At 40.1% G+C, this 27,438-nt stretch overlaps 1 protein-coding gene across 2 annotated transcripts in view; it reads left to right on the top strand.

Annotated features, from left to right (window-relative positions):
* LOC130182205 (homeobox protein PKNOX2-like) overlaps positions 1-27,438 on the top strand; it is a 99,088-nt gene that overhangs the window by 8,804 nt on the left and 62,846 nt on the right. For both annotated transcript variants that reach the window (XM_056396927.1, XM_056396925.1), the window contains one exon: positions 14,827-14,908. The gene's annotated coding sequence lies outside the window, so the exon portion shown is untranslated. The remainder of the gene's footprint in view (positions 1-14,826; positions 14,909-27,438) is intronic.

The raw sequence follows: 27,438 nt of genomic DNA, 5'->3' as shown, positions 1-27,438 counted from the left end.
AACATTTTTAATGACTATATCTGCTAAGTTGCAAAATGTTCTTATTAAATATATTGGCAAAACATTATTTGATAGCTTATTTAATTGGTTTTCTACAGTATCCTCTTTTGCAATACAGTATCTCCTCAATCTCCTCATTGCAAATAAAGCATGACTGAACATTTTTTAATGGTTGCGTTTGGGCATTCACATCACTTGGTTAAAGTTAGAGAAAGAGGGTGGTCCTTGGCTAAACATCAAAATAGTTAGTAACAGTAACCTGAAACCAAAACCGTTTTCCCTAATTTTAGCCAAAGTGCTTTTGTTGCTTAAACTTAACCACACGCGGGACTCAGGATTTAGTCCCATGGTGTTCTACATTGTGTATGTACTGTCTTGGCTTGGGCTGATATTCGATAATATTGAATATCATATTTCCCGACATATGCGATATTTCTCATTATATCGAAAAAAAAACCTTTTTTTTGTTTTTTTTGCAGTTTTGCACAGTCTGCCCTGCTACTGAGTCCAACCCTCATCTCACTGCTTTGCTTACTGTACATTGTACCTTGGCATGTGACAAGGTAGCCGATAATATTGCTGGACTGTATCGTGATATTAAATTTTGCATATTGCCCAGACAAACATGGCAGACATAGTGTTTTCCCCAAAACATGACTGGCAAAACAAATGGTGTACATATAAATGGGCTGAGGGTTGGAAACACATTACACTCTATATCATTCCATTGAGTGTTCTCTATATTGTTGTCGGGACAGTGTGATTGTCATGTAAAAATGTACTGCTTGTGTGCTAGTTTCACACTTTCAATTCATTTACAGAGTGTATTATAGATACACATATATTTAACACCTCTTAAGCAAAGTGCTAGTCTATAATACACCAGACACACCCACTGCATTTCAGTTACATTTACTTTAATGCTTTGATGATCCAATGCATTTCAAAGTCAGTTCATCTGTCCTGTTGTTTTACTTTAAAACAGCCTTAAAACCTCGATGTCTTTCATGGTTACTTGTTTTAAAGCCAGGGAATGTATCGTGTATAACCTAATGCAGCATACTACAGTTTAAACAGAGTTTTACAAGAAGAATTAATTAGCTCGGTGAATGTATTTCTTTTGTGCTTTTGCAAGTGATGTGAGGGACGTTGCTTAATATCCGAACACGTCTGTGAAAAAAGTCATTTAGACAGAATCATACAGTAGCTTGATTACTGCGAACATCAGCTGTCCGAACAAACCACATGGAATGCAGCGATTGCTGTCTTGGCTGTATTCATCGTCCTTGCTTTCTCCTTTCCTCACTTCATTACATTCAGAACATTATGACTTTGCTGAGAGTGTAAGGAAACATGAGTGCCACTGACATTAACCTCCAGTTTAAAGCTACAGAGCACACATAGAGCCGACAGTCTCTTTCTTTGCTTTTATATTCAGCATTTTTCTCTTTCCTGTTTTGAGACGACTGCTGGATCAACTGCACCCCCCCCATTTAGTGCTGATGTTTGGTGTGAATGTGAATCTGGCACTCCTGTTAAAAGTGATTTGGTATTGTTTGTGAGAGCTGTTTTCTGGAGAAGTCTGGTCTCACAGTATCATGTTTGGCCTAAAGCTTAGAGTCTGCAAGTAATCATGAGTCAACTACAGCAGTCCAAGGGAGACTTGGACTGGGTAATGGGTGACAGAGGTTTCCGGATGAGTGTGAAGATGACGTGTGCACTCCTGAGTCACTTAAATGTGGTTTTAGTTAGAGGTCACCAAGACAATTCTTCTTCAGTTAATGTCTGTTTATATTGTACAAATTCAGCATGAGTATTTTTTCATGTGCTTATATAACCTTCATTTGCTCTGTTTATTAATTCTGTTACATTTTCTTTCCTCTGTACTTTTACTGTTTTCTGCAGCAATGACTCATTCATAAAGTTTGCATCTTATCCAAAGTGTCCAAGAGAAGGCTGTGACACAGTTCTCTCCGTTCCCTATGAGCAAAATGCATGTGGACATATTAAGCCCTGTTAAACTCTGTTTCCAGGCTGCCACATTCCATCACATAAAAGTTTGATTTACAACAAAAATTCAAGCCAAACCAGTCACAGAAAAATTAAATTACTGTGCAAGTCTCTGTTTCCTGTGATTTGCAGTGGCAGGCACATAATTTGTCAAAGAAAGCTGTGCTGTGTTAAGTATGTTTGTACAGTGGCGTGGGCTAACCGCACGCCAGCTCTGATTTTTAGAAGTGGTAATATTTAATGACTCCGCGACACACGTCTGATTTGCGAACGCTCGGCTTTAAGCACCACTCCTTCGTTTTTAGTGTCCTTTCTGATTTGCTGCTGCCGACGAGACCCGAGGCATCGAGTCGTGTTGCCTTTCAAGTCGTAATGTAAACATGTCAGATTTCTGGAGTGTGTGAAGAGGCTCAGGGAAGCGAGCATGCACAATTATCATAACAGACACGTTGCTGTAAATGAATCTATGCAGAAAGCAATTTATAAACTAAGCAGGTTCTATACTGCTACTGAATTATTTTTACAGTTAACCACTCAGTGAAATGCTTCCACATCCTTAAAGCCTTAAAACAACAAGGCCCAGTGTCTGTGTTACTGTATGCTTAATCAAGAAAATATTCCTTCAACATTATCAGGGAGTGCAGACATGATTCCACATGTTAATTGCAGCACTGTGAACTGAGTGGAAAAAAAGCAGACTGAGCCCCCTTTTCCAAACCAAGACTTCTTTCCACTACAAAGAATAATTACTTTTCCCAACTCCCGCGCCATAATTGGTTACTACTCTTTTATCTTATCTATGTGCGCATAATTATCACAGTCATCATATTAGATTATTTCATGCATAATAAATGAACTCAAACTGTGTGTGGGGTAATTAGCATGTTAGGATATGTGCCACGATAAGAGGTTTGCTCTCTCAAAGATTGTATTGTTCAAGACGTTCCTGAAAAGTGAGAAAAATGCAAGAAAAAAGGAGCTTTTAATATCACTCCAGTGTCTCAACAAATATTCATCTCTAAATTTGTGTGTGTGTGTTTGCATGTATCTTCACTTCCTTGGTCTGTTTTTGTAAAGAAATGTACCTTGTAATGTATTCTACGTTTGATTTTGGGTATGGTGCAGACAGTAGTTTATATGCAGAAGACATAAGAGCATAATGGAGGCTATTGTGAGAGACAGACCAGTATGCTACTTGACTTTGGCAGCTGTCTGCTGCATAGATCTCATCCAATCCAAATGACAGATGTGCATCAGTTCAGTTGAGATTTCACAAGTAAGCAGGTCGTGGTCGTCTGCAGCTGATATAATAGGCCGAACGTTCTTTTGAATTTTTGCGGCACTTTTTTAACATATTAGGTTTGTACTGTAGGTACTTCAAGTATTTGCAGGTTGCCCTCAAAGGTTCCATAATCATATTTTCAGATTTCAAATGTAAAGTGCTGTTACTCCAGCTGAGAAACATTTATTTTATTGTATTCTTTTATTTTCTATTCGAAACACAGTAAATGAAGTTCAGTCAGGGGTTGATAAGCAAACTGGTCCTAATATGGACTGACAATGACAACAGCAGCTCCTCCAATTCAGATTAGGTAAACCTGCTGTTGAATGAGTTGCCAGTTTTTCTGCTGCCCTGTTTGGAAACATTTCAGTTTGCTTTTAATGAGGGGAGCCAATCAGGACCCCATCCAGTTGTGATACCTTGCCTGGAGTCAGTCTGAACTGCCTATAAAGACATAGGGATTTTTTTGGAAAATGCAATAACTTCAAATTTTAAGACCCAATTAAAATTGTCACAGTGTCTTTATTAAACACCCGTGAAAAGTAATGTATATAAATAGAGGAAATGTGAACCCTGGTGAAACGTGGTGTTCTTGCTGCTCTGGCGAGAAATCAGTAGTGATGTGGATTTTATGGTGTGTGTGTGTCCACAGCTTCATTTCAAAGGCTTTAAAAAGTTTTATACTTAACTTGAGGAAACTTGCAACCACCTTGATTGAAAATACTTTGTAATTAAACTGTTTTTTTTTCTTTTTTTGTGCTTCTTAAAACACTTCTTTGTAAATCACCCAGACAGATTATACATGTATAGTTTGGTCATACTGCAGAATTATCACTCACCAGAGACAGAGTTAAAAGCAGCCAGCAGCATCTCGGATTTGGAGCTCGGATTCTTGCTTATTCTCCTCTACTAAATAACAAGAACAACTTCTTTGACGCCAAATGTTTCAGTTGCAGTTTTTTTTTGGTCTTGCAGCATTTTTGGCAGTGACACCTTTCACTAACCTGTGCCAAAAGCCTGTAAAACACAAACATAATGAGCTATTTTCAGCATTGAGAAAAAAGAAATTAAAACTCATATTCAGAGTGATGACAACCATCATTTAGACAGAGATGGTTGTCAGAGTTTATACAATTAAATTCAATGTATTTCCTGCTATTATCAATAAATGCCACTGGCACATGCCACTGTGATTAGCACAGACTGAGACAGAGATGGTCTTTTTTTATGTGTTGGCAGAAAGGTGTACAGTTTTAAGCAAGAATATCACTGCAAATATTTCCTCTACAGCTTTGAGCCTGAGCAAGACACAGCGTGACAGTGTAAGAGCGCATTATTCCCACTGAGTCTCCATAGATACATTAGTTATTCATATAATCACAACCATTTCTAAATAAGTAGAATCTTAAAATGATCAAAACCCCATTTAGATTCCATCAAATTCAAAAGTTTGCAGCCAAAGCATCTCCAGTGAATTCATGACAAAGTTTAGAGGACTTTAATTATCACATATTGTATAAAAGAATAAAAAAAAAAAAATGACACACAGTCATGCACCCACACACACCTCCCACTCCCTGTGTAACTTCATCAAGGTTCATCTCCAAAGAGTGATGATGGTTTCTGTGCTAAAAGTGAGTTATAAACAGCTGCCGAGCCGGCGTGCGGTTAAATACGGCAGCTTGGAGGCGGTGCAGTGTCACGTCTGCTGCTATGTGGCAATGCTCTCGCTGAGAGAGTAGAGGAAAGCTTTCCAACTGCCCTACCCCTCAGACGCTTTCCTCCGGTCAAGGTCTCCATACCCCTGTGGTATGTCTGTGCCCGTCTCCCTGCTGGCACACCTCAGGCATTGCTGCAGTGTCAGTGTGGTGCAAACGGGAGTTTGAAACCTGATAGCGCTGATTACGGGTCAGGTTTGTTTGTTTAGCTTTAAAGAAAGAAGTTGTTGGAGGGTCAACCTGTCTTCTAAGTGAAACCATCTTTGTGGCCTAAGTAGATTTCTCAAGTGCTCCATGCTGACAGTGTATGTGCTGTATGTTAGGTGATACCAGGGTCCATGCTAACAGTTTAGCGTGCACTACAGTGCTATGTTATGAGCTCTCCACATGGGACCTGAAAGAAATCATGCTTTTATATTGAAAATGAATTAATGAAAAGAAATATATTAATATATATACACATATATATGTGTGTAAACATACCCATATACAGTGTATATATATATATATTGTGACGTTATACACAGTCATTGTTGACATAGTTTCCAGTGATGGTCAATTAATGTATACATCAGATTTGTTTTCAGTTTAAAGTGCCTATGAGTAGAATCTGTCACTTAGGCGACATAGTATCAGTTGCATTACAGACACACACACACACACACACACACACACACACACACACCCTGCAACAAATTGACGGACTACTGACAAGTGAAGTAACACATGGACGCATCGATTTCCTCAAAAAACACTTTCTATATCGGCTGTAATTACATAATAATCCTATACATAGTCAAAAACAAAATGTCAACAGTGCTACCGAAGTGTCCAGCCAGTAACTTTAGCCACCTCCATCCTCAGAGGCAGAGTTTTTTTTCACAAATTTATTGGACAAAAATTTGAGCAGTATACAAGAAGAAAACTTGAAAGATACCCACAGATAACACTAAATATACCTATATAATATATATATAATACCTATGGTGAGAGCAGAAAGCAGGAAGCTGAGCTAAGGGCTTGATCAACCATTTTACACACTGTTAATAAGTTCATAACACATAAACAGCTGGAGATCTGTGTGATTTGAACAGCTGGCTGTGGAGATTACACTTCACTTTGTGTGCCAGAGAAAGAAAAAAATGGACTCAGAGCTTTAAAAAGCAAAGGGGTGTCCTGTAGTGATGTGTGTCTTGGACTCTGTGAGGATTGTTATGATTTCATAAAAATAAAAGGGTATCTGCACCATGAAACAGGCGAGTTATTTCAGAAACACTCTGTGTGGATGGGCCTTTTGTGAAATGGAGTCATAAATGAAGTTCAGCTTCTTACTCCCTAATTAGAGCTTATGTCAGTTTATTACTATAATGTAACACAAGGATTTAACATAAGAGATCCATCACAGAAACATGGGTGATTTTTGTGTTTATGTTTTAATCTCTTTATCTTGACAAATGGGCCATTCTCCCAAAAAACTTGGTGTACGTCTTTAATGGTTCACACGGAGGCGTGGAGGCGCCGCACTGAGAGTCGTGGCTTCCAGAGTGCTGTCACTCGGACTGTGAAGGTGAGACGTAGCGTGGCAAGGGATGAGGGATGACTTGCACCTGCCAACTTGACGCCCACTTCAAAACAGGCCTACTTAGATGTGTGTGTGTGTGTGTGTGTGTTTGTGTGTGTGTGAGGCTGTGTATGTACAAGTGAGAGGATGGAGAAATTGATTGAGAATGTACTGTCTGAGTTTTTTCCCAGAAGCCTGTGTGTTTGTGTGAGTCTCTCTGTCTCTCCCCCTTCATTTCAGTGAACCGACATGCTGCTGTCCTTCTCTCCCCCATGGTCAGTAGTATACTGTATATATATGAGCTGCCACAGACATTTAATACAGATGGCAGAGCACCTTAAATTTAAAGACACTGTTTTTTTGTCCTGGGAAATGGACAGAAAGTACTCTGTATTTAACTACCTGGATATGGAGCTGAGGGGCCCTGTGAAATAACCGGTGCATTTCTAATGCGTTGAAATGCGTAGCCGAGACTACAGAGAATACCTGGCCATCAGTGAGTTCTGCTGGCTCAGTCCACAGGGATGTAATGCGTTATTATAAGGGACTGTACACACTGAGCGGACAGCTAAAGCAGACATCCAGCGTGTCAGCGAAAGAGTTAAGTTTCTTCATTTGGACTCTCACCAGGAGGGAAGAGTCAGAAAGGAAAAAAAAAAAAAAGCAAGTTCGCTCACTTCAGACACTGATGGGGAATTCCTCACTGTCTGTTCTGCCCCGGCCGTCGCTGCCAAGTCCATTGTGTTTCCATCTTCCCGGCCTACCCTGTCTGTTTCATGCCTAGACAATGAAAGAGTGTTTAAATCTATTGCATTTTTACATTTGATAATTAATACCTATGTGTAAATATCATAATGGGAATGATTGGTAGACTGTGGCTGTCTACATTCATGTCACAAAGAGGCTCATGCTGCTTTAACTCAAGCATTTTTCCTGAAAGCATCAGCTATGTCAAAAATCTGTCCTTTGTTCACTGATTCATTTGCATCATATAACAGACAGTAGTTTACTCCATTGTGAACGCCTTTCTATGAATCATGGTTATTTTGTGTAGTTACTGAGATGTAAAGTCACAAAGTGCTTTTTTTTTCCACCATCTATAAAAGGCAATATGTTGTGGAATTGCTAGCGGAGAGTAGTGTACATGCTGTAGAGACTGCAGTTGTGTCCGAAATCACTCATTCATTCATTGCTCCCTACTCCCCATCTATACAGTGATCTCATCAGCAAAATGAAAAAGCACTTTCAGACACTATACTCATTTTCTTTACACCATTTTTATTTTGTTTCAGCGCAAGTGCAATTTATGATGGTATTTATCGCTTCAGTAGTTACCATCACTTGTACACTCTGTACTGTGAGTCAACTATATAGGCTATAATAAGACTCACCGTACATTCCTACTGCACTATAAAGTGGCAAATTCACTGTATAATGGACTATTTAGGGATTTGGATAATTTCCCTTGCTTGCAAAGCACATCATTTTATTTTAGGGACTTCAATGTTTTATTCTATATAATGGAGGGGACTTGCAGTGCATTTGAACTAAAAAAAAAAAAATCCTCATTGACGGATTGATCAGTGGACGATGGAAACTACACTGAAATACCTGAGGTGGATATTGCACAAGTACTGGCCCAGGTGACTTCCTGGCCTACTACTATTACTAACTGGCATTATCTGTCTTTTCTCAAATCAAAAGAATCAAAAAACACATTTTCATTTCCAGGCATTTTACAGGGCCAGCCTTAGTTTCAGTGTTCCCCTCACATATACGCCCCTGCACACAAGGGGAGATATGACAGAACTCTGCGTCAACATCAAGAAAACATTTCATTAATTGATAGGGTTTGCACCTGTTAACAAAATGAATTAGAAAAAAAGAAAGTAAGTAAACCAGAGTCACTGTATACTCCACCTCTGTTCTGATATACTTGCTGTGTAGATAATGTATTTTGCTGCACTGCAGAAATATCTGTCATTAGTCATTCAACAGGGTGATATTACTGAACCTGTTTCCTTTTTCCGTCATGAGAAAGCCCAATAACTAAGTGATTAGACTTATTTCAAGGCGGTGGCGTGACGTCAGGCCAAAGACAAGCAGTGATTGACTAGTTAAAGCTAAAAATAAAATCAATTAGAATGATACTGAAGTGGAAGCGACATCTATCCTTGCATCTCAGAACTGATATTGCCTGTTTGCATCCATCATGTGATTTACTTGTGGCGACAGCAGGCTATTGTCTCTTATTTGACTTCCAGCCGTTGTATCTATAATTTCTGTCATTTTCATGACTGCGTCCTGTTGACAAAGGCTCGAGCTCGCCAAACAGAAAGAGGAGCAGCATTTTATGGACATTTGCGCATTGAGGATAATCCTGGGATCTTTGGTCACTAGCTACAGCCAAAGTGTGCTTGTCAAGCTGGCCTTAACTCAGCTTTCATTGTTCTGAGATCGGTTATGATATTGCATGCATTATTGTACACATGCACAGATGAGAAAACTGTACTTACAGATTAGAAAATGACTTCAACAGTTTTTTCTTCCTAAGCGTTCAGAGGCAGCAGTAGCACGTAAACAAGCTAATTACACTGATCCATCGCCTCAAATTGGTATAAAGTTGTCCTACTAATTATCCTGGTCAACATGTGTCACCATGTGGCGTCAGGATGTATTGTGGAACAGCTTATTAACTCATTTTGCAAGGAAAGCTTGCACACACATATATACAATTATATATTAACAGTTAACCATGTAACATAATACCCAAGCATTTTAATTCTGTTCTGCTTGGTAGTTATCATATTAAAATCTTTTCCTTTCTGTTAATGAAGGTTCTCTGTGTAAGATCTGCAGTAAGTTTGAGGAGGAGATGGGAAAATACAGGATTCTGCCTCGTCTCTGTGTGAGTGCGTCATTGTCAGTTAATGGTAAATATTTTGAAGATTACCACATAAGTGATTTATAGATATTTTCCCTCTAAACTGCACATTTGATGAAAGGTAGGAAGGTGGTTGGCCTGTCTCTAAAAGTCATCGCCCATCACAGCCCCTTCATCTTGTTTTGGAAGAGTATTATGTGAAGTGACTTGATGAGTTGAGTTGAGACGGTCTTCATAGTTTGCAGTGCTAACAGCAGACAGTTAATAGCAAACAGGAGTAGCACGCTTTAAAATCAGAACAGAACTTGGACGGAGAATCTGCCGAGGCCCGACCTGAAAACCAGATCCTTGTAGTTGCCTTTGTGTAAGTGAAAGAGCATGAGTCCAAGAACCTCACCAGAGCCTGAAGGACTTGGTAGACTCTATATGTGTAGTAGCTTGCTACTAACCTTATTTTTTTATTACATTTGGGAAGTTGGGTTGAAATATAATACCTGTGCTGTATAGTGAGAAAAATGTAATATAGAAAATCATGCTGAATTCCAGCACTGTTGAAAGGTTGATACATGGAGAGCCTGATGTTGACACGAGCAAACAGGCTTCAACTGACATATCTATGATGAACTCAATGTAAGAAGGATTACACTACATGTGTAACCCTGTGAAGGGAGCATTTCAGTGTCACTGAACCCCCCCCAAACATCTCAGCACAAAACACTTTTATGTTTCTGCACCTTTATTCTCTTTAAGTCTGTGATTCTTTTTCACATCATTAACCTCCATTTGGATAATCTCTTTTTATCCCACTAGTCCGCACATTCTTTTTTCTCTCTTCTTGATGCAGCTTGATTCATTAAATAGAGGAATCCACTGGTGGCACTGCGGATTGGAACTTCTTTTTCAAAAGTCTGGAGGAAATTAGACTGGTCTTTTTTTTTTGTTTGCGCAATCCATCCTGACTCATCACGACATGGGTATTTTTAGCAGTAGATTCCTGTCTGCCCCCCCCCCCACTGTTCACAAGGGGGCCTATCATATTCTGTGAGATAAGGCCTAATCAATGACAAATATCAAGCGTTTCATCGTTGAGTGGGGTAAACACAAAGTTAGAGAACCTTGTGTCATGCTAGAAGTTTGATGTAGCAGCTGGACAAAGTGCTCATGTTGATGTGTGTAGGCTATGTGTGTGTTTGTGCTGTGTTTTGTCTCGCACAGCTGTCTGTGTCAGCTGCATGCTCGTTAAACGTTGGGCTTAAACCCTTGGTGACGCCACGCCTGCTCCGGTTACTCTCGTGGGGGAATACCTGCCATTGTCGTCGCGAGCCCCTTATAATTCGCAGGAATTAGCCTCAAATGCTTGAAGTTTGGATCACGGCTGCAGGAACTAAGCTTTTTAATAACTGTTAAATGCATGAGAACGGACAGCGAGGGCACCATAATGCAAGTTTTCAGCCATGAAGAGTTGACATTTGGGCGCCCTGCTTGTGATACCCCACCTGAGAGTCTATTGTCCCACATGTGTAAACATAGAGTACAGCTGAGGTTGCTTCTTGTACAATAGTGTAAATCCCCCCCCGTGGCGTCTGAATCCTCACTGTTAAGGTGGCCAAGTGACCTGATATCCTGTTTGTCAGGAGAACAGAAATATTTCTGATTGTTGCACATCCTGCCGGTCAGTGATCTGTGGCACATCCAGCTGCCGGGCATGAAGACTTATTTAGCCTCTATTGTATGAGCTCGGAAACAATCACACTCTGTACTGAGTTAATCTCCAATGCCAGAGAATGAATTTGAAGTGTGAGGTTGCTGGGTTGGTTGTCAATATGCGTGGGAGATTCCTGCTAGTTTTGGGCGCAGAAGCCACTCACATTATCATGCAAAATTAATTATTTGCCTCCTTTTTATGTCCTCCTGAATCTTAGTGCAGTAAAAAACCTGCCTGTGTTTTATTGAAATGAAATTATGGCATAATGTCACTTTCGCTATTAGCACTGAGAGTCTGTGCATGCCAATTGATCCTGCTGTTGTCATAGCAACGTGAACCACTAAACCTCTGCGCAGCTGTTGTTATGGAAGCCCTTGAACAGCTGGGGGGCTATAGCTGTGGAGGGATTGTGGGAAACGGGTCTTTTGGTCCTCCCTTCACACCTTGACCCCAAAACTCCTGCTAGCGAAGCGAGGAGGATTTGGGAATCTTAAAGACGTCCATCTGGAGTTACGTCTCGACTGTACGGAGCCTCCATATGATCAGAGAGAAAGTTTAGGCAGGAAGTTGTGAATATTCAATCACGTCTGTGTGTTCTCCGAACCTGCGTTGCCACAAACGCGAGCGGCGAAATCAGATGAGTCAAATGAACCTAGGTTCTCTCCAAGGGGATGCCTGATGCACTGGAGCATATCCCATTATTGATATGAGCAAATGTTGTACACGGCGCAACAATAAAACAATCATTTCACAAGAAGCACAACTTGTCCGGGGAGTAGCGGCAGACTATCTGAGTCCTGTTCCTTCAGCCATATTAAAGCAAGGTCTCATCTTCCCACTCTGTGCTCTAATGCGGAATCCGCTGATTATTTTCTCATTTATTTAAAATGTCAAAAATTAATGATAAATCTCAATAACTATTTCCCTGTCCACATCCCCAAATTTAAATTGATTTAAGTTTAATTAAATTTACAGTGATAGAAAACAGAGAAAATGAATTGTATTTTAAAATCTGGTCCTCAGTTTTTGCATGTAAAATCTTAATCTGCAGTTACTATTAGCTATAGGTGTCAGATGAATTTAGTGGGCTCAAAGGTACAATATTTGCCTCTTAAATGAGTTGCTGTATAAAGTAGCAGAGGATGAAAATAAATTGCTTTCCTGCGCTGACTGTGTATGTGTACCTGTGAACACATGCAGCGGCGGCAGTGTGAGTGATGGTGGGCAGATTCAGGAATGCTAATGTTTCCTCTGTGGCTTTTGTGAGGAACACAGTGATTAGACCTCCAGCCCCCTGGGTGGAGCCCCTCGCTGCACCGGCTCCCGCTCTGATTTACTTTGACGTCAACAGGAAGGTCAGCTGGGTCCCAGAGGGGTCATGGAGAGATGGTGAATGGTGTGTGTGTGTGTGTGTGTGTGTGTGTGTGTGTGTGTGTGTGTGTGTGTGTGGGGGGGCTTCAGTGTACAGAGACGATCCTCCAGGATCCCAGACGGGGCTAGAGGGACGGCCGAGGGAGGAAGGGCCCTTGGAGCTTAGGGAGGGCTTCGGGAAGGATTACTGAGAGGCTAAAATGTTTTCTTTGTGGCTGAAAGAAACCTAAGAAATGCTCTCAACCAAATCTCCCCTGGTCTGAGGGGGCTGTTTGGCAGGGAAACTCAAACTACATCCTAAAGATGTCTTCGTTTTCCTGGGCTTTGAGCTCGTCTTTACCATCATTAACATGCCCTACTTTCTTTCACAGTCTTGAGCTGTAGATCTTTTATCGTTAAAAGATTAAACCCAAGTTCAATCGACACCTATAGCTGGAGTTTCCCCAAATAAAGAACATTTGTTTGAATTATGATGGGAGGATATGGGAATGGAAAGATTTTTTTTGTTGATACAGATAAATAGAATTGGATAATTTGTTCAGCAAATCACAATTTCAACTCAAGTTTGTCTCCAAGACTCCAGCACATCGAGTATATTTCTTTTGTGATGTTACTGTGAATGAATAAGTATATTAAAATTATTAAAAGTATGGTGTTAGAACACCATCCTCATCATCATCCTTCCTTTTGCTTTCAGTTGAAAGCATGAAAAATGGCAGAGACCAAGGAGCAATAACAACTTTTAAAATTACAATTTTTTTGAAAACAATCTTCAAAAATTGCATTATGATTTACTGACAGAATTTTATTATCCATTTCATTGTCAATTAACAATGAATCAATGAATTTTCTCAAAATTTGGAGTGTAGTGGAAGAATTGATAGATAAAAGTTAATAAAGAATATTAACTTTTTATTGCCCTGTATTTCAGGAGATTGATAAAACTCTAAAAGAAGAGAGAAAAGTTTGGGCTCTCCTCATTCAATCTCCACAGCTTTCATTCCTATCCCCCATCAACATGGGGCCTCTGGTAGTAACTACCTACCACACACACACAGTAGTCCCCACTGAGCTGTGCAGGACTGGGTAAATACCATCCCTTCAGAGGCTCTGTGTTAGCAGATTGCTGGAGGTAGGCAGCCTGCTGTGAGGCCCAACCACACTCCCACTGTTCTGGAGGAGCTTTAAGTGAAAGATCAGGTGTCCAGCCCTGAATGCTTGATTGAACTTAAATCTTTTGCATGTGCGCCATAACTCTCTCCGCAGCGCTCTGCTCTGTGTGGCTCAGACATGGCCAGCCACTCAATTGCTCAAAGGAATTTGAGTCACAGCAGCTCTCTAACCTCCTGTTTTCACCTATAGCACTGAAAATTAGACTCAAAAGCATTTTTTTTTTGCTGGGGATGGAGAGTTACATAAAAATGGAGGATTAAAGGGTCATTATAGGGCAGTAACAAACTGATATAAGCAAATAATGTACATATTTAGAAGAATTAGCAGAATTTTATATTCCTGCTCGTAATTTTAAGAATTTACTCACAAACTATTACATTTTACTTACTGCTTACTTATTCATTTTTTCATTTTTTTTATTCAGTGTTTCACTGTGCAGTGGACATTTAGGATTTGGGCACTTTCATTTTGATTTCAGAAAAGTTGAGTGTGAAGATTTGTTCTTGACCTTCGAAACAGTTTTCTCTTAAATTCCTATAAAAATCTTAAATTGTACTCACTGGCTTCTTCTGAGGCTTTTGAAGTATTTATTTTGTCAAAAAAGTTTTTTTTTTTTTTTATTTAAATTTTTTATGGACTTGGACTCAGATGCGTTACCATAGCATCCCTGGTTTGAATCCAAACCATCTTCCCCTCAGTTTTTACTGTCAAACACAAACATGCAAAATGCCAAAAAGTGGTTTATTGATTTATATTGAGGACTTAAAACTTGTTTGTTTGTCTGAACTCTTCTTCTTTGCTTACGATTCTACTTTTGCTATGTCATCAGATCAATGCAATCAGACTGGAAAAGGAAATAACAGTAATAACAGAAACAATTTCTGCACAGTTTAGATCTATGCTGTGTCTTCCCTTCTCCTAAAGCTTAGAAAATAAAGTGAAAGTGGTGTGGTCATCCTGCAATATCTGTCCTTCCAGTAAAAAAACTAGAGTTGACCATCTCCCACAACCCTGTGACATTTTGTTACTGCTCTTTTGCATGGCATCATCTCAATGTCCTTTTCAGTAATAATGATGACTTTATTAAACTGCACAAATTTAGACCTTGTCATCTGTCGACAGGCTTTGTGTGGAGAGTTGGATCCTGGGCAACGGAGCAGACGACAACACTGAAAGCTGCTGTGTTGCTGTGGGCAAGCTAACTGTAAGTTGCCATTTGCCTTCCTATAAACCATATGATTTTAGCCCCGGTTGTATAAGTGTTTGTTTATGCATGTCATTAACAAAGCTGCGTGCCGGTTTAAAGATGTGTTAGATGAAACAGAATGTTCATTTTGTCTTGATAGACTTTCAGTAACAACATATCTGGTGGAGCTAATCTGTTTCCTCACAGGCCAGCACCAGTCTGTGATTTAATTTAAGAGCACACAATCAAATGTAATTCATGCTATAAACACATTGGCATGCTAAAGCACACAGTTAACGATTACCCTGCTGCAATTCACTCAAACTGGTTGAGACCAAACAATCATTTCAATCACTTGAGAATATTTTCCCTACATCTCTTCAACCCCCGAAATGAGAATTTGAATTTCTGCTCACTTCTTGCTGGAACTTCAGTCTATAGCTTTGCTTTTTTATTTATTTTCATTTTTATTTTTATTCTTATTTTTTTATGATTTGACAATTTGGTCTAAACATGATTTGCATCTTGGACCAGGATGAAAATGAACGTTACCTGATGGGAATTGAGGATGTGCTCTCGTCTATGAGGCTAATTTGATATTATTTCCTTTTCTTTACACTTTACAGCACTTATACTGTACAGAGTTTAGATGGGAGCTGATTTGGTTGACTGTCATTATGTTTTCCTCAGATATTCTCTTCATGAACAAGACTGTAGGCAATGGTAACCAAAAGCAAACGTAAATAGGCTTAAATGAAAGATGACAACCATTCCTACAGTATCTAATGACACCTGCTGCTTCTAGAGTCTCAGAGTGGAGCAAAACACTGGTTTCTAACAACCACTTGTCTAGAAGTTCAGTGTTGCTTTGGAGGGAATAGCGGTTCAGTAATGTATTGCCGTGATGGAACGGGCCATTAATGTCTCCAAATGGTTTTCGGATGCCCATGACTGGAACTTGAGTTCTTCCCACAAAATCACTCAGTGAGGTGGAGTCTGCTGCTGAATCACTGAGGCAGTGAGATAACTGTGTAGTGCTCTACTTTTAAGTAAATTACAGGCACCCATTGGTGCAGAAATACAGTAGTTATATCTGAAAGTTTCACTGTGATGTTGTTTTCAGGTTGTATGTACGTACAGAGCAGGAAGTTTAGCAAAACCAATGAATTTTCATAAAGTAGGGCAAATTAGCTTGATGTGTCAGAGAAGATGGTTGTTGCATGAAATGTGACCACTTCAAGAAGCTAATTTCTGCAGTAGAAGAGATGTCTTAGATCTAATATTATTTGTCAGGTAGCTATGATATATGATGTAACTATCTATGTGTGGTGAGCCGTGGCAACTTTAGCTAACACAGGAAGCTAACAATGCTGCTACAACACAAAACAGTTGACTGCAAGACACAGAAGTTGTTTAAGTGACTCTAATGAGCACAACCAGTCATTATTTCTATAACTACTGTTGTGATTTGCTGCAGTGATAAGCTGGTTTGAAAGGTTTGATCATGCACAAGTTATTGTTTGCTAGAACTGCCTTGTTGTTTGTTGTTGGTGCTCATATCCGCCTCCATCTGAGTTGTTCCAGAGACAATGATATTAGAAATTAGGTGGAAATTGCTGTCTTGGAGCATTTAAATATTACAGCCTGTCCCTATGGTTCACACTAAAATGAGCCAAAAGACTTCTATGTCCTCTGCTCTCCTATATTTGCAACTAATTGAAAATTGATTTGAAGGAGTGAAAAGTGGTGGTGGTTCCTGCTGAACTAAAAATGTTTCTGAAAATTCTTTCTTTCTTTCTTTCTTTCTTTCTTTCTTTCTTTCTTTCTTTCTTTCAAGATATCTGTCTTTTTTTAATATATCTATTTGAGCTTGAATCATGGTTCTCTTAGAAAGTCACAGAGCTACTGTTAAAACTACTGGTGTTTATGTTAGCACCATTTTTTCATCCATGTAGTTCTTAATAATTAAGATTAAGCTTGGAACCATGAGCCAGGCTAAGTCCAATTTATATTCCCACTATTCGGGTCCGGGTGGGGTCCCACTCTGTCGCACTGAGTCTCGGGTCTGTATTTCAACATGTCAGAAATGTAGATGCAGTGGAGCAAGCGTGCGTCATAATCGTAATGTGTTTTGCGTAGGAGCGTCATGCTGCTGTCAGTATGGTATTTATACTCGGGCTTGTGTAGGTTTTTCACCGTTCCATCTTGGTTTGGGTCCAAAACTTTGAAACCATTGAAAACTTCTACCACATTGTTCTTCAGCATTTGGCAGCTATGCACTATAACAACAGTGCTGGTTAGTTCACAGGATCATTAAATAAATATTTCTCCCCAAGGGTATTCTGACTGGCACATTGTAGAGTGATGGGTGTTACCCATTCACTTTTAACTCAGTATCACTAGCAATGTAGGGTCCCTATTGGTTGATTCTGCGCTTTATGATTTACATAAAAAGCCAATGTTCAGTGCCAGCGTAGTGAGTAGTGTTCTTTATGGAGTGAGGCAAAATGTAAGAGCTTCTGACTTGAAGTAGAGCGAAGCTGGCATCCTGTCACAGACCTGCAGTTAACATTGGTGTTTATAAAGCATAACCATCCTGCCAAACCTTAACCAAAATTTATTTGCTACAAGTCTTTTCCTAATAGCTGCCATGTGCAGGTATTGTAAAAAAAAAAGTGAGTTTGCATTTGATTAATGAACATTTTGTGACTGAATGTAGATTTTGCAGAAAATTCTTGATTACAGACACAACAACAATATTTTGTGCTTTCATTTTCCCTGTCATTCTCTTACTCTAGTAACATCATGTAAAGTTTTGTTTTTGTCATATTTATACAGTTGAAAATATGCGTCTAAATCCAATTCAGTCTTTGTAGTCAGGTTCTGTATATGCTTTTATACTGGGGAGGAGCCACAGACCAAATAAGAGCAAGGACAATGGGACATCTGTACACACATGGCAGTGTCTAGTTGATTGCGAGAGGAGGTCTGGATATACTAAGACATTTGTCTCTTCCTACACACAGGCCAGACTAATCGTACAGCCAGTCTCTATGTTCCCTCAGCCCCTAAGTGTACCCCACTCCAGCACCCCACCCACCCAAAAAAACCTCCACCACGATTCCCTACTAAGGATTGTTTTACGCTTAATTTTGTTAGACTTAATGAGATTTCACTAATTAAATCTCCTCCTGGTTGGAGACCCCCCCCCCCTCCACCACCACCACCACCATTACATTGGCCCCCCTCCCCCTTCCACTAACAATCAGTCCAGCCCGTGTAGTGATTGCTTGTAGAGCTATTTTATACAAATAAACTTTTTTTCCCTTGAAGATCAAGGACTGTGGGTTGCACAAGAACAGGCCTGTGTTACTTTGCGGATTTCCAATTTCGCGCCAAGATGCTCCGCTGCACTTGTGATAGCCAATAGGTTTTCAAATCTGATTTGGTGTGTGTAAGGGCAGGAAGTAGCTGTCAAGTACATCTTGATGTCTCTGCATCATAAGGATGAAGTGCAACTGAGTATGTCAGGGGGGCTTTGTAACATGGCATTCTCAGTTTTGATAATATTTGTGTTTTAATTTTTCATTACCCCTGGAGCTTTTCTTCAAAAATAATAACACTGTGTTGCGAATCTTTCCCTTAAAAACCCACTGTCCGTATATTTACAGCACAGTAGCCAAAGCTCAAATGAAAATCCATGTGACAGGACTTCACTGACAAAGCGCACACATGCTCCTGATACATGTCCCTAATAATAATCCCTGCATTAGCTGTATGGCAGCACTAAAAGGGAAGTGATGAAGGGTGGGACCAGCTCATTTCAAGCAGTGAGGCCTTGGAGGTCGTTGTTGACAGTAGCCGCTTGCCCTGCTATTGTGGACGACCCTCTGGGACTCTTGCGCTCACTATTGTGAGAGCCAGCCTCCCGTTTCCCATTTGAGCCCTGGACACCCGCTGCCAACTCCACTGCTCGGTTCTCCAGCTCCCCCATTCCTGTCTCATTTATGCCCACAAAGGCACACACACACACACACACAAACACACACCCTATCCGGCCTCAGAAGCCCCTGCGCTGTGGCCCTCGGGTGGGCGAGTGGGCAGTGTGCCCGTTTTTTAGACGGGAGTGCTTCCTTGATGAAGGCCCATGCTGATCGGATTTCTGCCACCTGTCATTCAGCTTAGGAGGCAGGAAAGGGGGCAAGAGTGGTTGTGAGTGGTGGGAGTGAGGGGGCGGGGTGAAGTGTCGTGGTGGTGGTGGGGGGGTTGAACAGAAGAGATGCCATGGCAATTTGGCACCGAGCCTGTAGCCTGCTGTGATTTCAGTATAGCCTCCCAGACTTCTCAAGTAGACCACTTAGTTCATGCAGTGGTGAGTTCTTCATTTAATCTAATAATAAAATAATCTAATTACACACATTGTCATTTGATTCTTTCTTAAATTTACTGAACATTGAAATCACAAATTTAATATGAAAAATCTTTCAATAGAAGTCTGTTTCCATTCAGGGTAGTTCACTGCACTCTGTGGCCTCACAGGTCAAATCCTTTTTCTCAAGGACTGAATTTTCCCTTTGAAAGAAGTTAATACATGTGAATAATGGCACGGATTTGTAGTTTTTGGTCAAAAAGCTTCAGTTTTATTTTTGATTAATCTTTATCTTCATGAAGGCGCCACCATATCTGATTAGAACTTTTTCAGGCACACGTTTACAATCTGTGTAGATTATTTCCTGGTTTTATATTCACACTAGAAAACACAGAGGACAAATATCTCTGCCAAGACCTTAATAACAAAAATATTCTAATCAGTATCTGGGTGTGGATCTACATCACAATAATGATGGACAATATGATTTTTGGACGATGTGTAAATCATAAGAAGAATTTGAGCAAAAATATGACGTTTATCTTTTTATTCAAACGTTGCCGTGGTGTCACCTGCCATTAAGTGTTGCATCAGGGTAGTGTATGTTCAATAGTTCATGTTCACATCAGCAACCAATAACAAGAAAATGGCATTTCATAAAAGAAAATAAAAAAATTTGAGCATTCATCCTGACAAACTTGGAGAAGATTGGACAGGAAGAGTGTTGAAGAAAGTTTCTGCAAGGTTCAACAACATGGTGGACAGTGTAGCTGAGTGGAAATGAGCCTGGAAAATGTGAACAAATACATGTTGGACCAAAGACTCCAGGGACCTGTGTCTTACAGCTCAGGAGTTATGAGAAAAAACCTCATGAAAGCCCAGTAACACCCAACAAATATGCTTACACACTGTGCTAAAACCATATTATTAGTTGTTATGTTATTAACCTGCTTGATGGTGGTAACAAAATAATATAACCTGCTGTAATTCATTGCAGGAAATCATCTCACAAACACAGCATGTTATTGCAAATCAGATGTTGGTGCTGTACTGGCAGTGAAGTGTCCAGGGCCTCGTTTAGCCTCGCTCACGGAGAGAAATTCATTTGTCTTTCCTCCTCCTGTGTGAGAGTAGCAGGTTTTCTTAGTTGTAGTATCTGATATAGCTATAGCATACTTAGCCAGTCTTGTCAGCTGCCATTTCAAATTCCACAAAGGTGCAGCGGCCGAACCTATTGTGGAGCTCCTTTAGCCTCTCCTGCCTGGGTAAATATCACACCATCTCTTTAGCAAAGAGTTTGTCAGATTCTCTAGCCTGCGATCCAGCCTCGGGTGAAGGGGATTATCCGAGGTAATGAAATGATCCTAGGGTCTATTTTGGCAACAGAATGGGAAATCTACCTTTAATCAAAGAAGGTTAGAAAACAAACGGGCACGCGCCGACACAGTCTCTCTGACCTCGCTTTTACACGAATTGGGGGTCACACTTCTGCTCTTCGTTATTAGCTTCGCTGTGTGATCCCACATTTCCCCCCCATCACAACTCGCTACCTCTACGCTTAACCATCATCCTCCAATCCATCCGTATCCATTTCTCCCTCACCCAGGCTCTTTAGCCCACCAATCCTAATTGTAATTATGTTGATTTAACTTAGACACATGCGGCTCCCTCCCCGCCATCTGAATGGAAGCTTATTAGTTGGAATATTTTTTTTTATATTTATTTATTCCCATTTCTCAGGGTCCCTGTCGGCATTTCCAATTACTCTTGTCGTGCGGCTGTAATTGCCTCCATGCTAATGGTCGCCAGACAATCGTGCTAAATGAGGTGAGGCCGAGAGGCTAGGAGCCCGACTTCATTAAGAGCTAATGGGATTTTATAAGGGGGACTGAAGACCCAGCTCATCAAAACGAGGGAGATGGAAGGAAAACAAAACAGATGGAGGGGGAGAGCCAAATCACCACTATTCTAACTTAGCCTGCTCCTTTTCCTGGCACTCTGAAGAAAAAAGAACAGGTTACTCTTCCTCTAGAAGAATACTACCCAATTATAAAGACAATATAACTGACTGTACAGTGATAGTGTGAGAATATACACAATGATAAATGGATAAGTTTGCATAATTCACTCTGGCTGTCCAGTTGAACATGAAAAGCAGTTATTTTTATGTGTCTCGGGCTCTTGGAAGCCGACTCAAAGCAGCTATTTCATTTTTTTTTGGCCAAGTAACAGAAATGGATCCGTATAAATTATATATTTTAGAAGTGAGTGGACTGTCCGGTCCAAGTCCTCCCACACTTTTCACACTTCGATTAGACGAGGAGAGACTTAGACTCATGCAAACATAGATGGAAGGATGTGAATGCACGGTTTGAACACAGTGAGACCAAGGCAGCGATACATACTTTAAATCTGCATCTGGGTTGAAGGCCAACAACCCAGGCCATCCAGATACCCACTAGAAATAATGACAATGCTGCTTTAATGATGATGAAAATATCTGTTCTTATACACTTTATAATGTAAACTCCTCACACTTGGAAAAGAGGGATTCTGTAATGGGGTTCTCCGGAATGTAATCTTAAATATGAACATGGAGAATGTGAGTGTCTATAACTGGAACAAATGGCTGAAAGAAAAACTTGAATAAATAAATATTTGTCGCTATTTCTCTGTAGCATTAGCGCTGAACCCTTATGTCCATGTTTTCTTCGTTTTGCTTCTGCCACAAAAGGCTCAGTACAGTCGCATTAACAAACTCCTCCATTCAGACCCCCTAAACCAACCCTTCACAGACATAATGATCCCATACTGATCTGTCTGCCCTTGAAATGCATTGAAAGGCGGCCATCCATCTTGGCGTAATCGCTCCGTTCCCCAATGGAGTATAGTTACACTGTGTGCTCTGCAGTTGCGAGATCAGTTGCCCTACACTTTAATTTGCCGCGCCATCTTAAAGCCGACACAGTTTGTCTGCCGTCGGTTTCAGCTCGGTTGCCTCTTTGGCTCCTGTAGATGAGGGGGGCCTGCCAAATTCTATTACACGCTGAATAAACCAACGTGTTCACCTATGAGCAGGAGGCATTATAGAGTCAGTGGGGTAAAGGATACTGTAAAGTGGGGATACTACTACCACAACCCTTGCTCGGGTTCATGCTCTGGCTTTTAAGTATCTGCTGATTTGTTCATGGGAGCATGGAAGAGAATCAGTCTCTTACAGTTTAATGTATGTCAGCTATTGGTTATCAAGCTATAATATAACCAAGAAACATCTCTTGACTTTTTGCATCACTGGCAAAAACTACATTAGTGCTTTAAGCTGATGTTTGTGTATATCACCAACCCAGTCTGCTAGAAATTATGTTTAAAATCAAGAAGTTTGCAACATTTTCTGTTAATATAATGATGTTATGTTGTTAATTTAAATTTAAAAGTCATAAATACCTTAATACTGAACTTATCAATAAAATGTTCACAGACGACGTGCTTGTTTTCCATCAAAATACCTCAGTATAACACCCACCAGTGACTCCAGCATTATTAGTTTTATGTTCTGTTCAGACTCTCACAACACTTAAAGTTAGAGAAAGATCCTGTTCTGGTTTAATAGAGAAAAAGTTCACAGTGACTTCAGACACAACCTGTTTATTCAGATTAAACCAAAACCACCATATTCCCCTAAACTTAACCAAAGTGCTTTTGTTGCCTAAACCTAACCACAGACCACAGGATGTGAACCCCGGTCTCTGGGGTGACAGTTGTGTGGTTTGTACGGCTGCCATCCACCCCAGGCTACGTCCTGGAGATGCCGCTGCTGTTAATAAATGTAATGCTTTGTTCATTCAGTCATACTTCAAATATAATCCAGCCAACGTAATTGGGAAATGACTTTATTAGTATATGAATGTAATTTCTAGGGGACAGGGTTGATATCACAGAACCTACATGAGCCGCTGTAAGTCCCACAGTTCTGCGAACCAAAACTCTATGTGAAATATAACAAGAAAATGACAGACTTCTCTTTTGATCAGTCTGTACAAACGTTTAGAGCTCTGCATGGCTACTCCTTCCCAGCGAGGCCAAATGGGAGATAATTATCTCTTTCGGGGACGACATGCAAATGAGACTCATAGAGTCGGTATTGAGGGAAATTCAGTGATATAAACAACTAGGAAGCACTGTCTGGTCACACAGTGGAAATTAGGCCAATTATCCACAGCTATTTTTGTTGTGGGCAGTGAGCAGAGGTAAAACTGTTGTCATCTGATGGAAAGATGCTGCTGTCGGATGTTAGGAATAGCTGAGCTACACCAGAAAGCCTCATAAAATATGAAATAACCTCACTAGTAAAACTGTAATTATACAGGGCATTCAATCTACACTCATTACAGCATAATGACAAAGCTAAACTGAATTTTAGAGATTTTTGCAAATTTAGTAAAAAGGAAAAAGTGAAATATCACATTGACATAAGCGTTCAGACCCTTTGCTATTAGCTGATAGAGCTGAATTCATATTGAAAGATCCAATAAGCTCAGTCAAGTCTTTATTGCTCTGTACAGAATCTGCCTCCCCGTCTTTTTCCACAGACTTTTTTTTCTGAAGAATTGACTAAGTAAGGCAGATGTGTCTAATCATTTGGGCTGCGGGGTGTTTTTGTCCCCTGAAATGCAGTTTGGGCTGCGCTGATGGTGGGATGATGGCTGTGGTCTGAGGCTCAGGCCTGGTAGGAACAGCTGTCCTACAGCTGCCATCTCTCCTGCGTTTGGGGGGGAGGGTGGGGGGTTGAAAAACAGTCCCAAACCTCCTGGGTCAGAGCCCTGGTATGGCGGTCTCCCTGGCAACTGGAGCTGAGACTGGTGGTGTGTGTGTGTGTGTGTGTGTCTGTGTGTACAGTATATGTGTGTGTGTGTGTCTGTGTGTGTGTGTGTGTGTGCAGCAGTGGGGAGAACAATCTGGCCAGTGAGAAGCGGAGTACTGGGGTGTAAGGGTACTGAGTGGATCTGTATTTCTTTCAATCCAGAGACTATTGGCTTTAACTGTTTCCCAGAGATGATATGGGACATGGCCAAAGAAGTGCACAAAGTGTCTTTTTTTTTTTTTTTTGCAAAACCAACAAACAACCACATTCAAACCACACTGAAATGATTAATATTCTGCCTCTCCTTCTTTTTCTCTAACTACTCTCTAAGCTCAACACAAGTGAATGTGAAGCTCCCTGAGCAAGACGTTGAGAAACAGGGGAGAAAAAAAAAAAAAAAAAGGAAAGAGAAAAGGGAGGGGGTGGGGGATCAGTGAAAAGAGGAGAACGTGAGTTTAGGAAGAAAGAATAGAGAGCAACGGCGAGAATGAGAACGAAGACGGGGGGATGGAGAGGAGAGGAGCAGAGAGGACAGGGAGGCCTCTGGAGATGGAAACGCAGGGAGGACAGGGGATGAATAGGATAGGGAAAGTGGATATGTAGAGATACTTGGCTTTGGCCCCATCAAAATAGCGGTTGTCATGCTAACTCAAACCCTCCTTCTTCTCTCTCTTTCTCTCTCACACACACTGAGGCTCTCTCCTTCAGACCCCAAACATCTCAGACAGCTTCTAATTAAACACAGCATTTATTAAAAACTGGTTGTTCTAATATCAAATGTCATGTTTTAGCAATTCCTTCAACATACGTTAACTTTTAAACACAGTTCATTTCTAAGTTTTAATCTTCTTCTTTTTTTTTTTTTTTTTTTACTTTGATTTACATTCAAGACACCTTTACCGCTTTCCAGCTGATGAATATGGATACAGTGGTTGCTCAATCCTGGCAATTATCGTATAGAGTGTATTGTATTCTCACACTTAAACTTCAAATTATATAGCGCCCACCAACCTTCTGTGCAAACACATTTGATGGAACAGCCTGAGTTTGTGTTGTGCTTAGTGAGAAGTGCTGTACAGTGTATCACAATAAACTCACAAGACAAAAGCACGGTAACAGGTGTTAGCTATGACACTTGAGCAGTCAGTGTGTATTGGCTGAACAAGATGTGAGGGAGGAGTGAATGTGCGTGTGTGTGTGTTTGTGTGAATGTGTGTGTGTGTTTACAGAGAAGAGTGGTTTTATTGACATTAGCTGCATAGAGTTTGGTGCAAACTGAATTTAAATTCCCATGTTTTTTTGTTTTTTTTTATTAAGCAGGGAGTTATAAAACTATTTAGAAAGCAACACGTTTTAAATCAGTTGAGGAAACAATCAGCAACAATTTTGATGACTTATAAAGTGTCTGTGGAACTTTTCAAAATTTTGAATATGTCGACTAGAACTGTGAGAAAGGCACCTCTGACTTTTTGACATTCTGGTAATCTATTGATATATATAGACTAATTAGAAAATAATTATCTTATTAATCCATACAACTTAATCCATACAGTCCATTGGAATATGGTATATAAGGCTTGGGCCCATATTCCATAATATCAAATACACCAATATTTCCCACCATATGCAATATTTTTATATATAAAAAAAAAAGATTATATATATATATATATATATATACATACATATACATATACATTTTTTTCTGCTTACTGTACATTGGCATGTGACAAATAAAACTTTGAAATGTTGTTTAGTGGCAGCAGCGCTTATACCTGAAACATAAAATACAATAATATAATTACATAAAAAACTCCTGAAACATTGAACACAATAATATAATTATAAAAAAAGTGAACAAAAACCCTGAAATATACAATATATTTGTATTATTTTAAAAAAAAAGTGATATAATAGCGATAATATTATATCTCGCAATATTTGAGCTGAACTGTATCAGGCTGGATATCGCTAATATTGCCGTACATTACTTATAAAATAATATATTGATTGTCTCAAGTGACCTCATAATGCTTTGAGGGGTCAAAAACAAATATCATATAATCAGCTTCATGCACATCTTTGTAGCAGTAGATGCTCTCTGCTTCTTCCCAGGCCTGTAAACGCATACAAGTGGAAACATGACAGGCAAATCTTTAAATATGATTCTTTCTTCCTCTCAGTTACAAGTGGGCCAGTTTTGGCTGCCCGGTGACAGGAAAACACAAAAACATAGAGGGGCTGGACGGAGTTTCCATAGTAACAGACCTCATGTGAAAAGGTCACTGTCAGAGGTTTTTGCTCAGAAAAAGGCAGAAGGATTATAGAAAGGGGGTGAGTCAGACAAGAACAAACAAAACAAAAAAAAAAAAAGCAATTTTATTATCCATTTTTCTACATTCCTCTTTTCCCCCCAATGAATATTCTCACAATGATAAAAAATGTAGGATTTAAATAGCACAATTACATGGCTGCAAATGGTGAGAGCCCCCTCTCTTTTTTATTATTATTTCTTTATTCTCTTTTGAAGTCGGGAATTGAAAAGGGAGAGTGGTCGACAGCCAGCGCGATGCCTGAGCTTTGTGTTTCAGTGCAGATACGTCGCCTGCTTGCCCCCTCAATCACTGGCAGCTCCTTTCTCTCTCCCCTCGTCTCTCAAGTCATTTTAATTAAGTCAGTCTCACTGGCATGGTAGGCAAAGATAATTGGAGAAGGTTTTTGGATGCCATTTACTCTAAATGATGCCTGTTTCTTCCCATTCTCTCGCCTTTTCTCCACTCCCACAGCTTCTCCCGCCACCACCACCCCCCCCCTCCCTCCCCCTCACTCCTCATCTCCTGGCAAAGAGTTACCTATCTTCTCTTTCCTTCCCTTTTTCTCCTCTTCCATCTCATATTCAAACGTGAAATATGGATTAACCTCTTCTGTGTGGCTGAGGGGACGACTTCCTGTGAATTGCAAATTTTGGCCAACACTGCAATTTATTTGAAATGGCAAATCAGGCAAAGCAATTTGCTGGAAATGAAGAGGTTCTTTGAACTTTCCTCATTTGAAAAAAGTTTGTGTTTTCTCATCGCATGGGAAGCATCTGCCGCAAAAAAAAGAAAAAAAAAATCTTATAGAAATGTCTATTTCAAGCTTTCATGGAAAAGTACAACATGAGGAATCAAGATGGGCTTTGATTCATGTCTTTATTTCTGTCAATGAGGTGTCAGGGAACACTTTGAATATCTCGGTGTCGAGGAACATGCATTTCAGGCAGTCAATGAAGTCCAGAGTTGTGTCCATGTTCCCATATTACTACCATTATGCCAGGAG

Source organism: Seriola aureovittata, chromosome 15, assembly GCF_021018895.1.
Source record: "Seriola aureovittata isolate HTS-2021-v1 ecotype China chromosome 15, ASM2101889v1, whole genome shotgun sequence".
NCBI classification, from domain to species: domain Eukaryota; kingdom Metazoa; phylum Chordata; class Actinopteri; order Carangiformes; family Carangidae; genus Seriola; species Seriola aureovittata.
The sequence above is the reverse complement of the archived record's forward strand: the minus strand, read 5'-3'. Positions and strand labels throughout refer to the sequence as shown.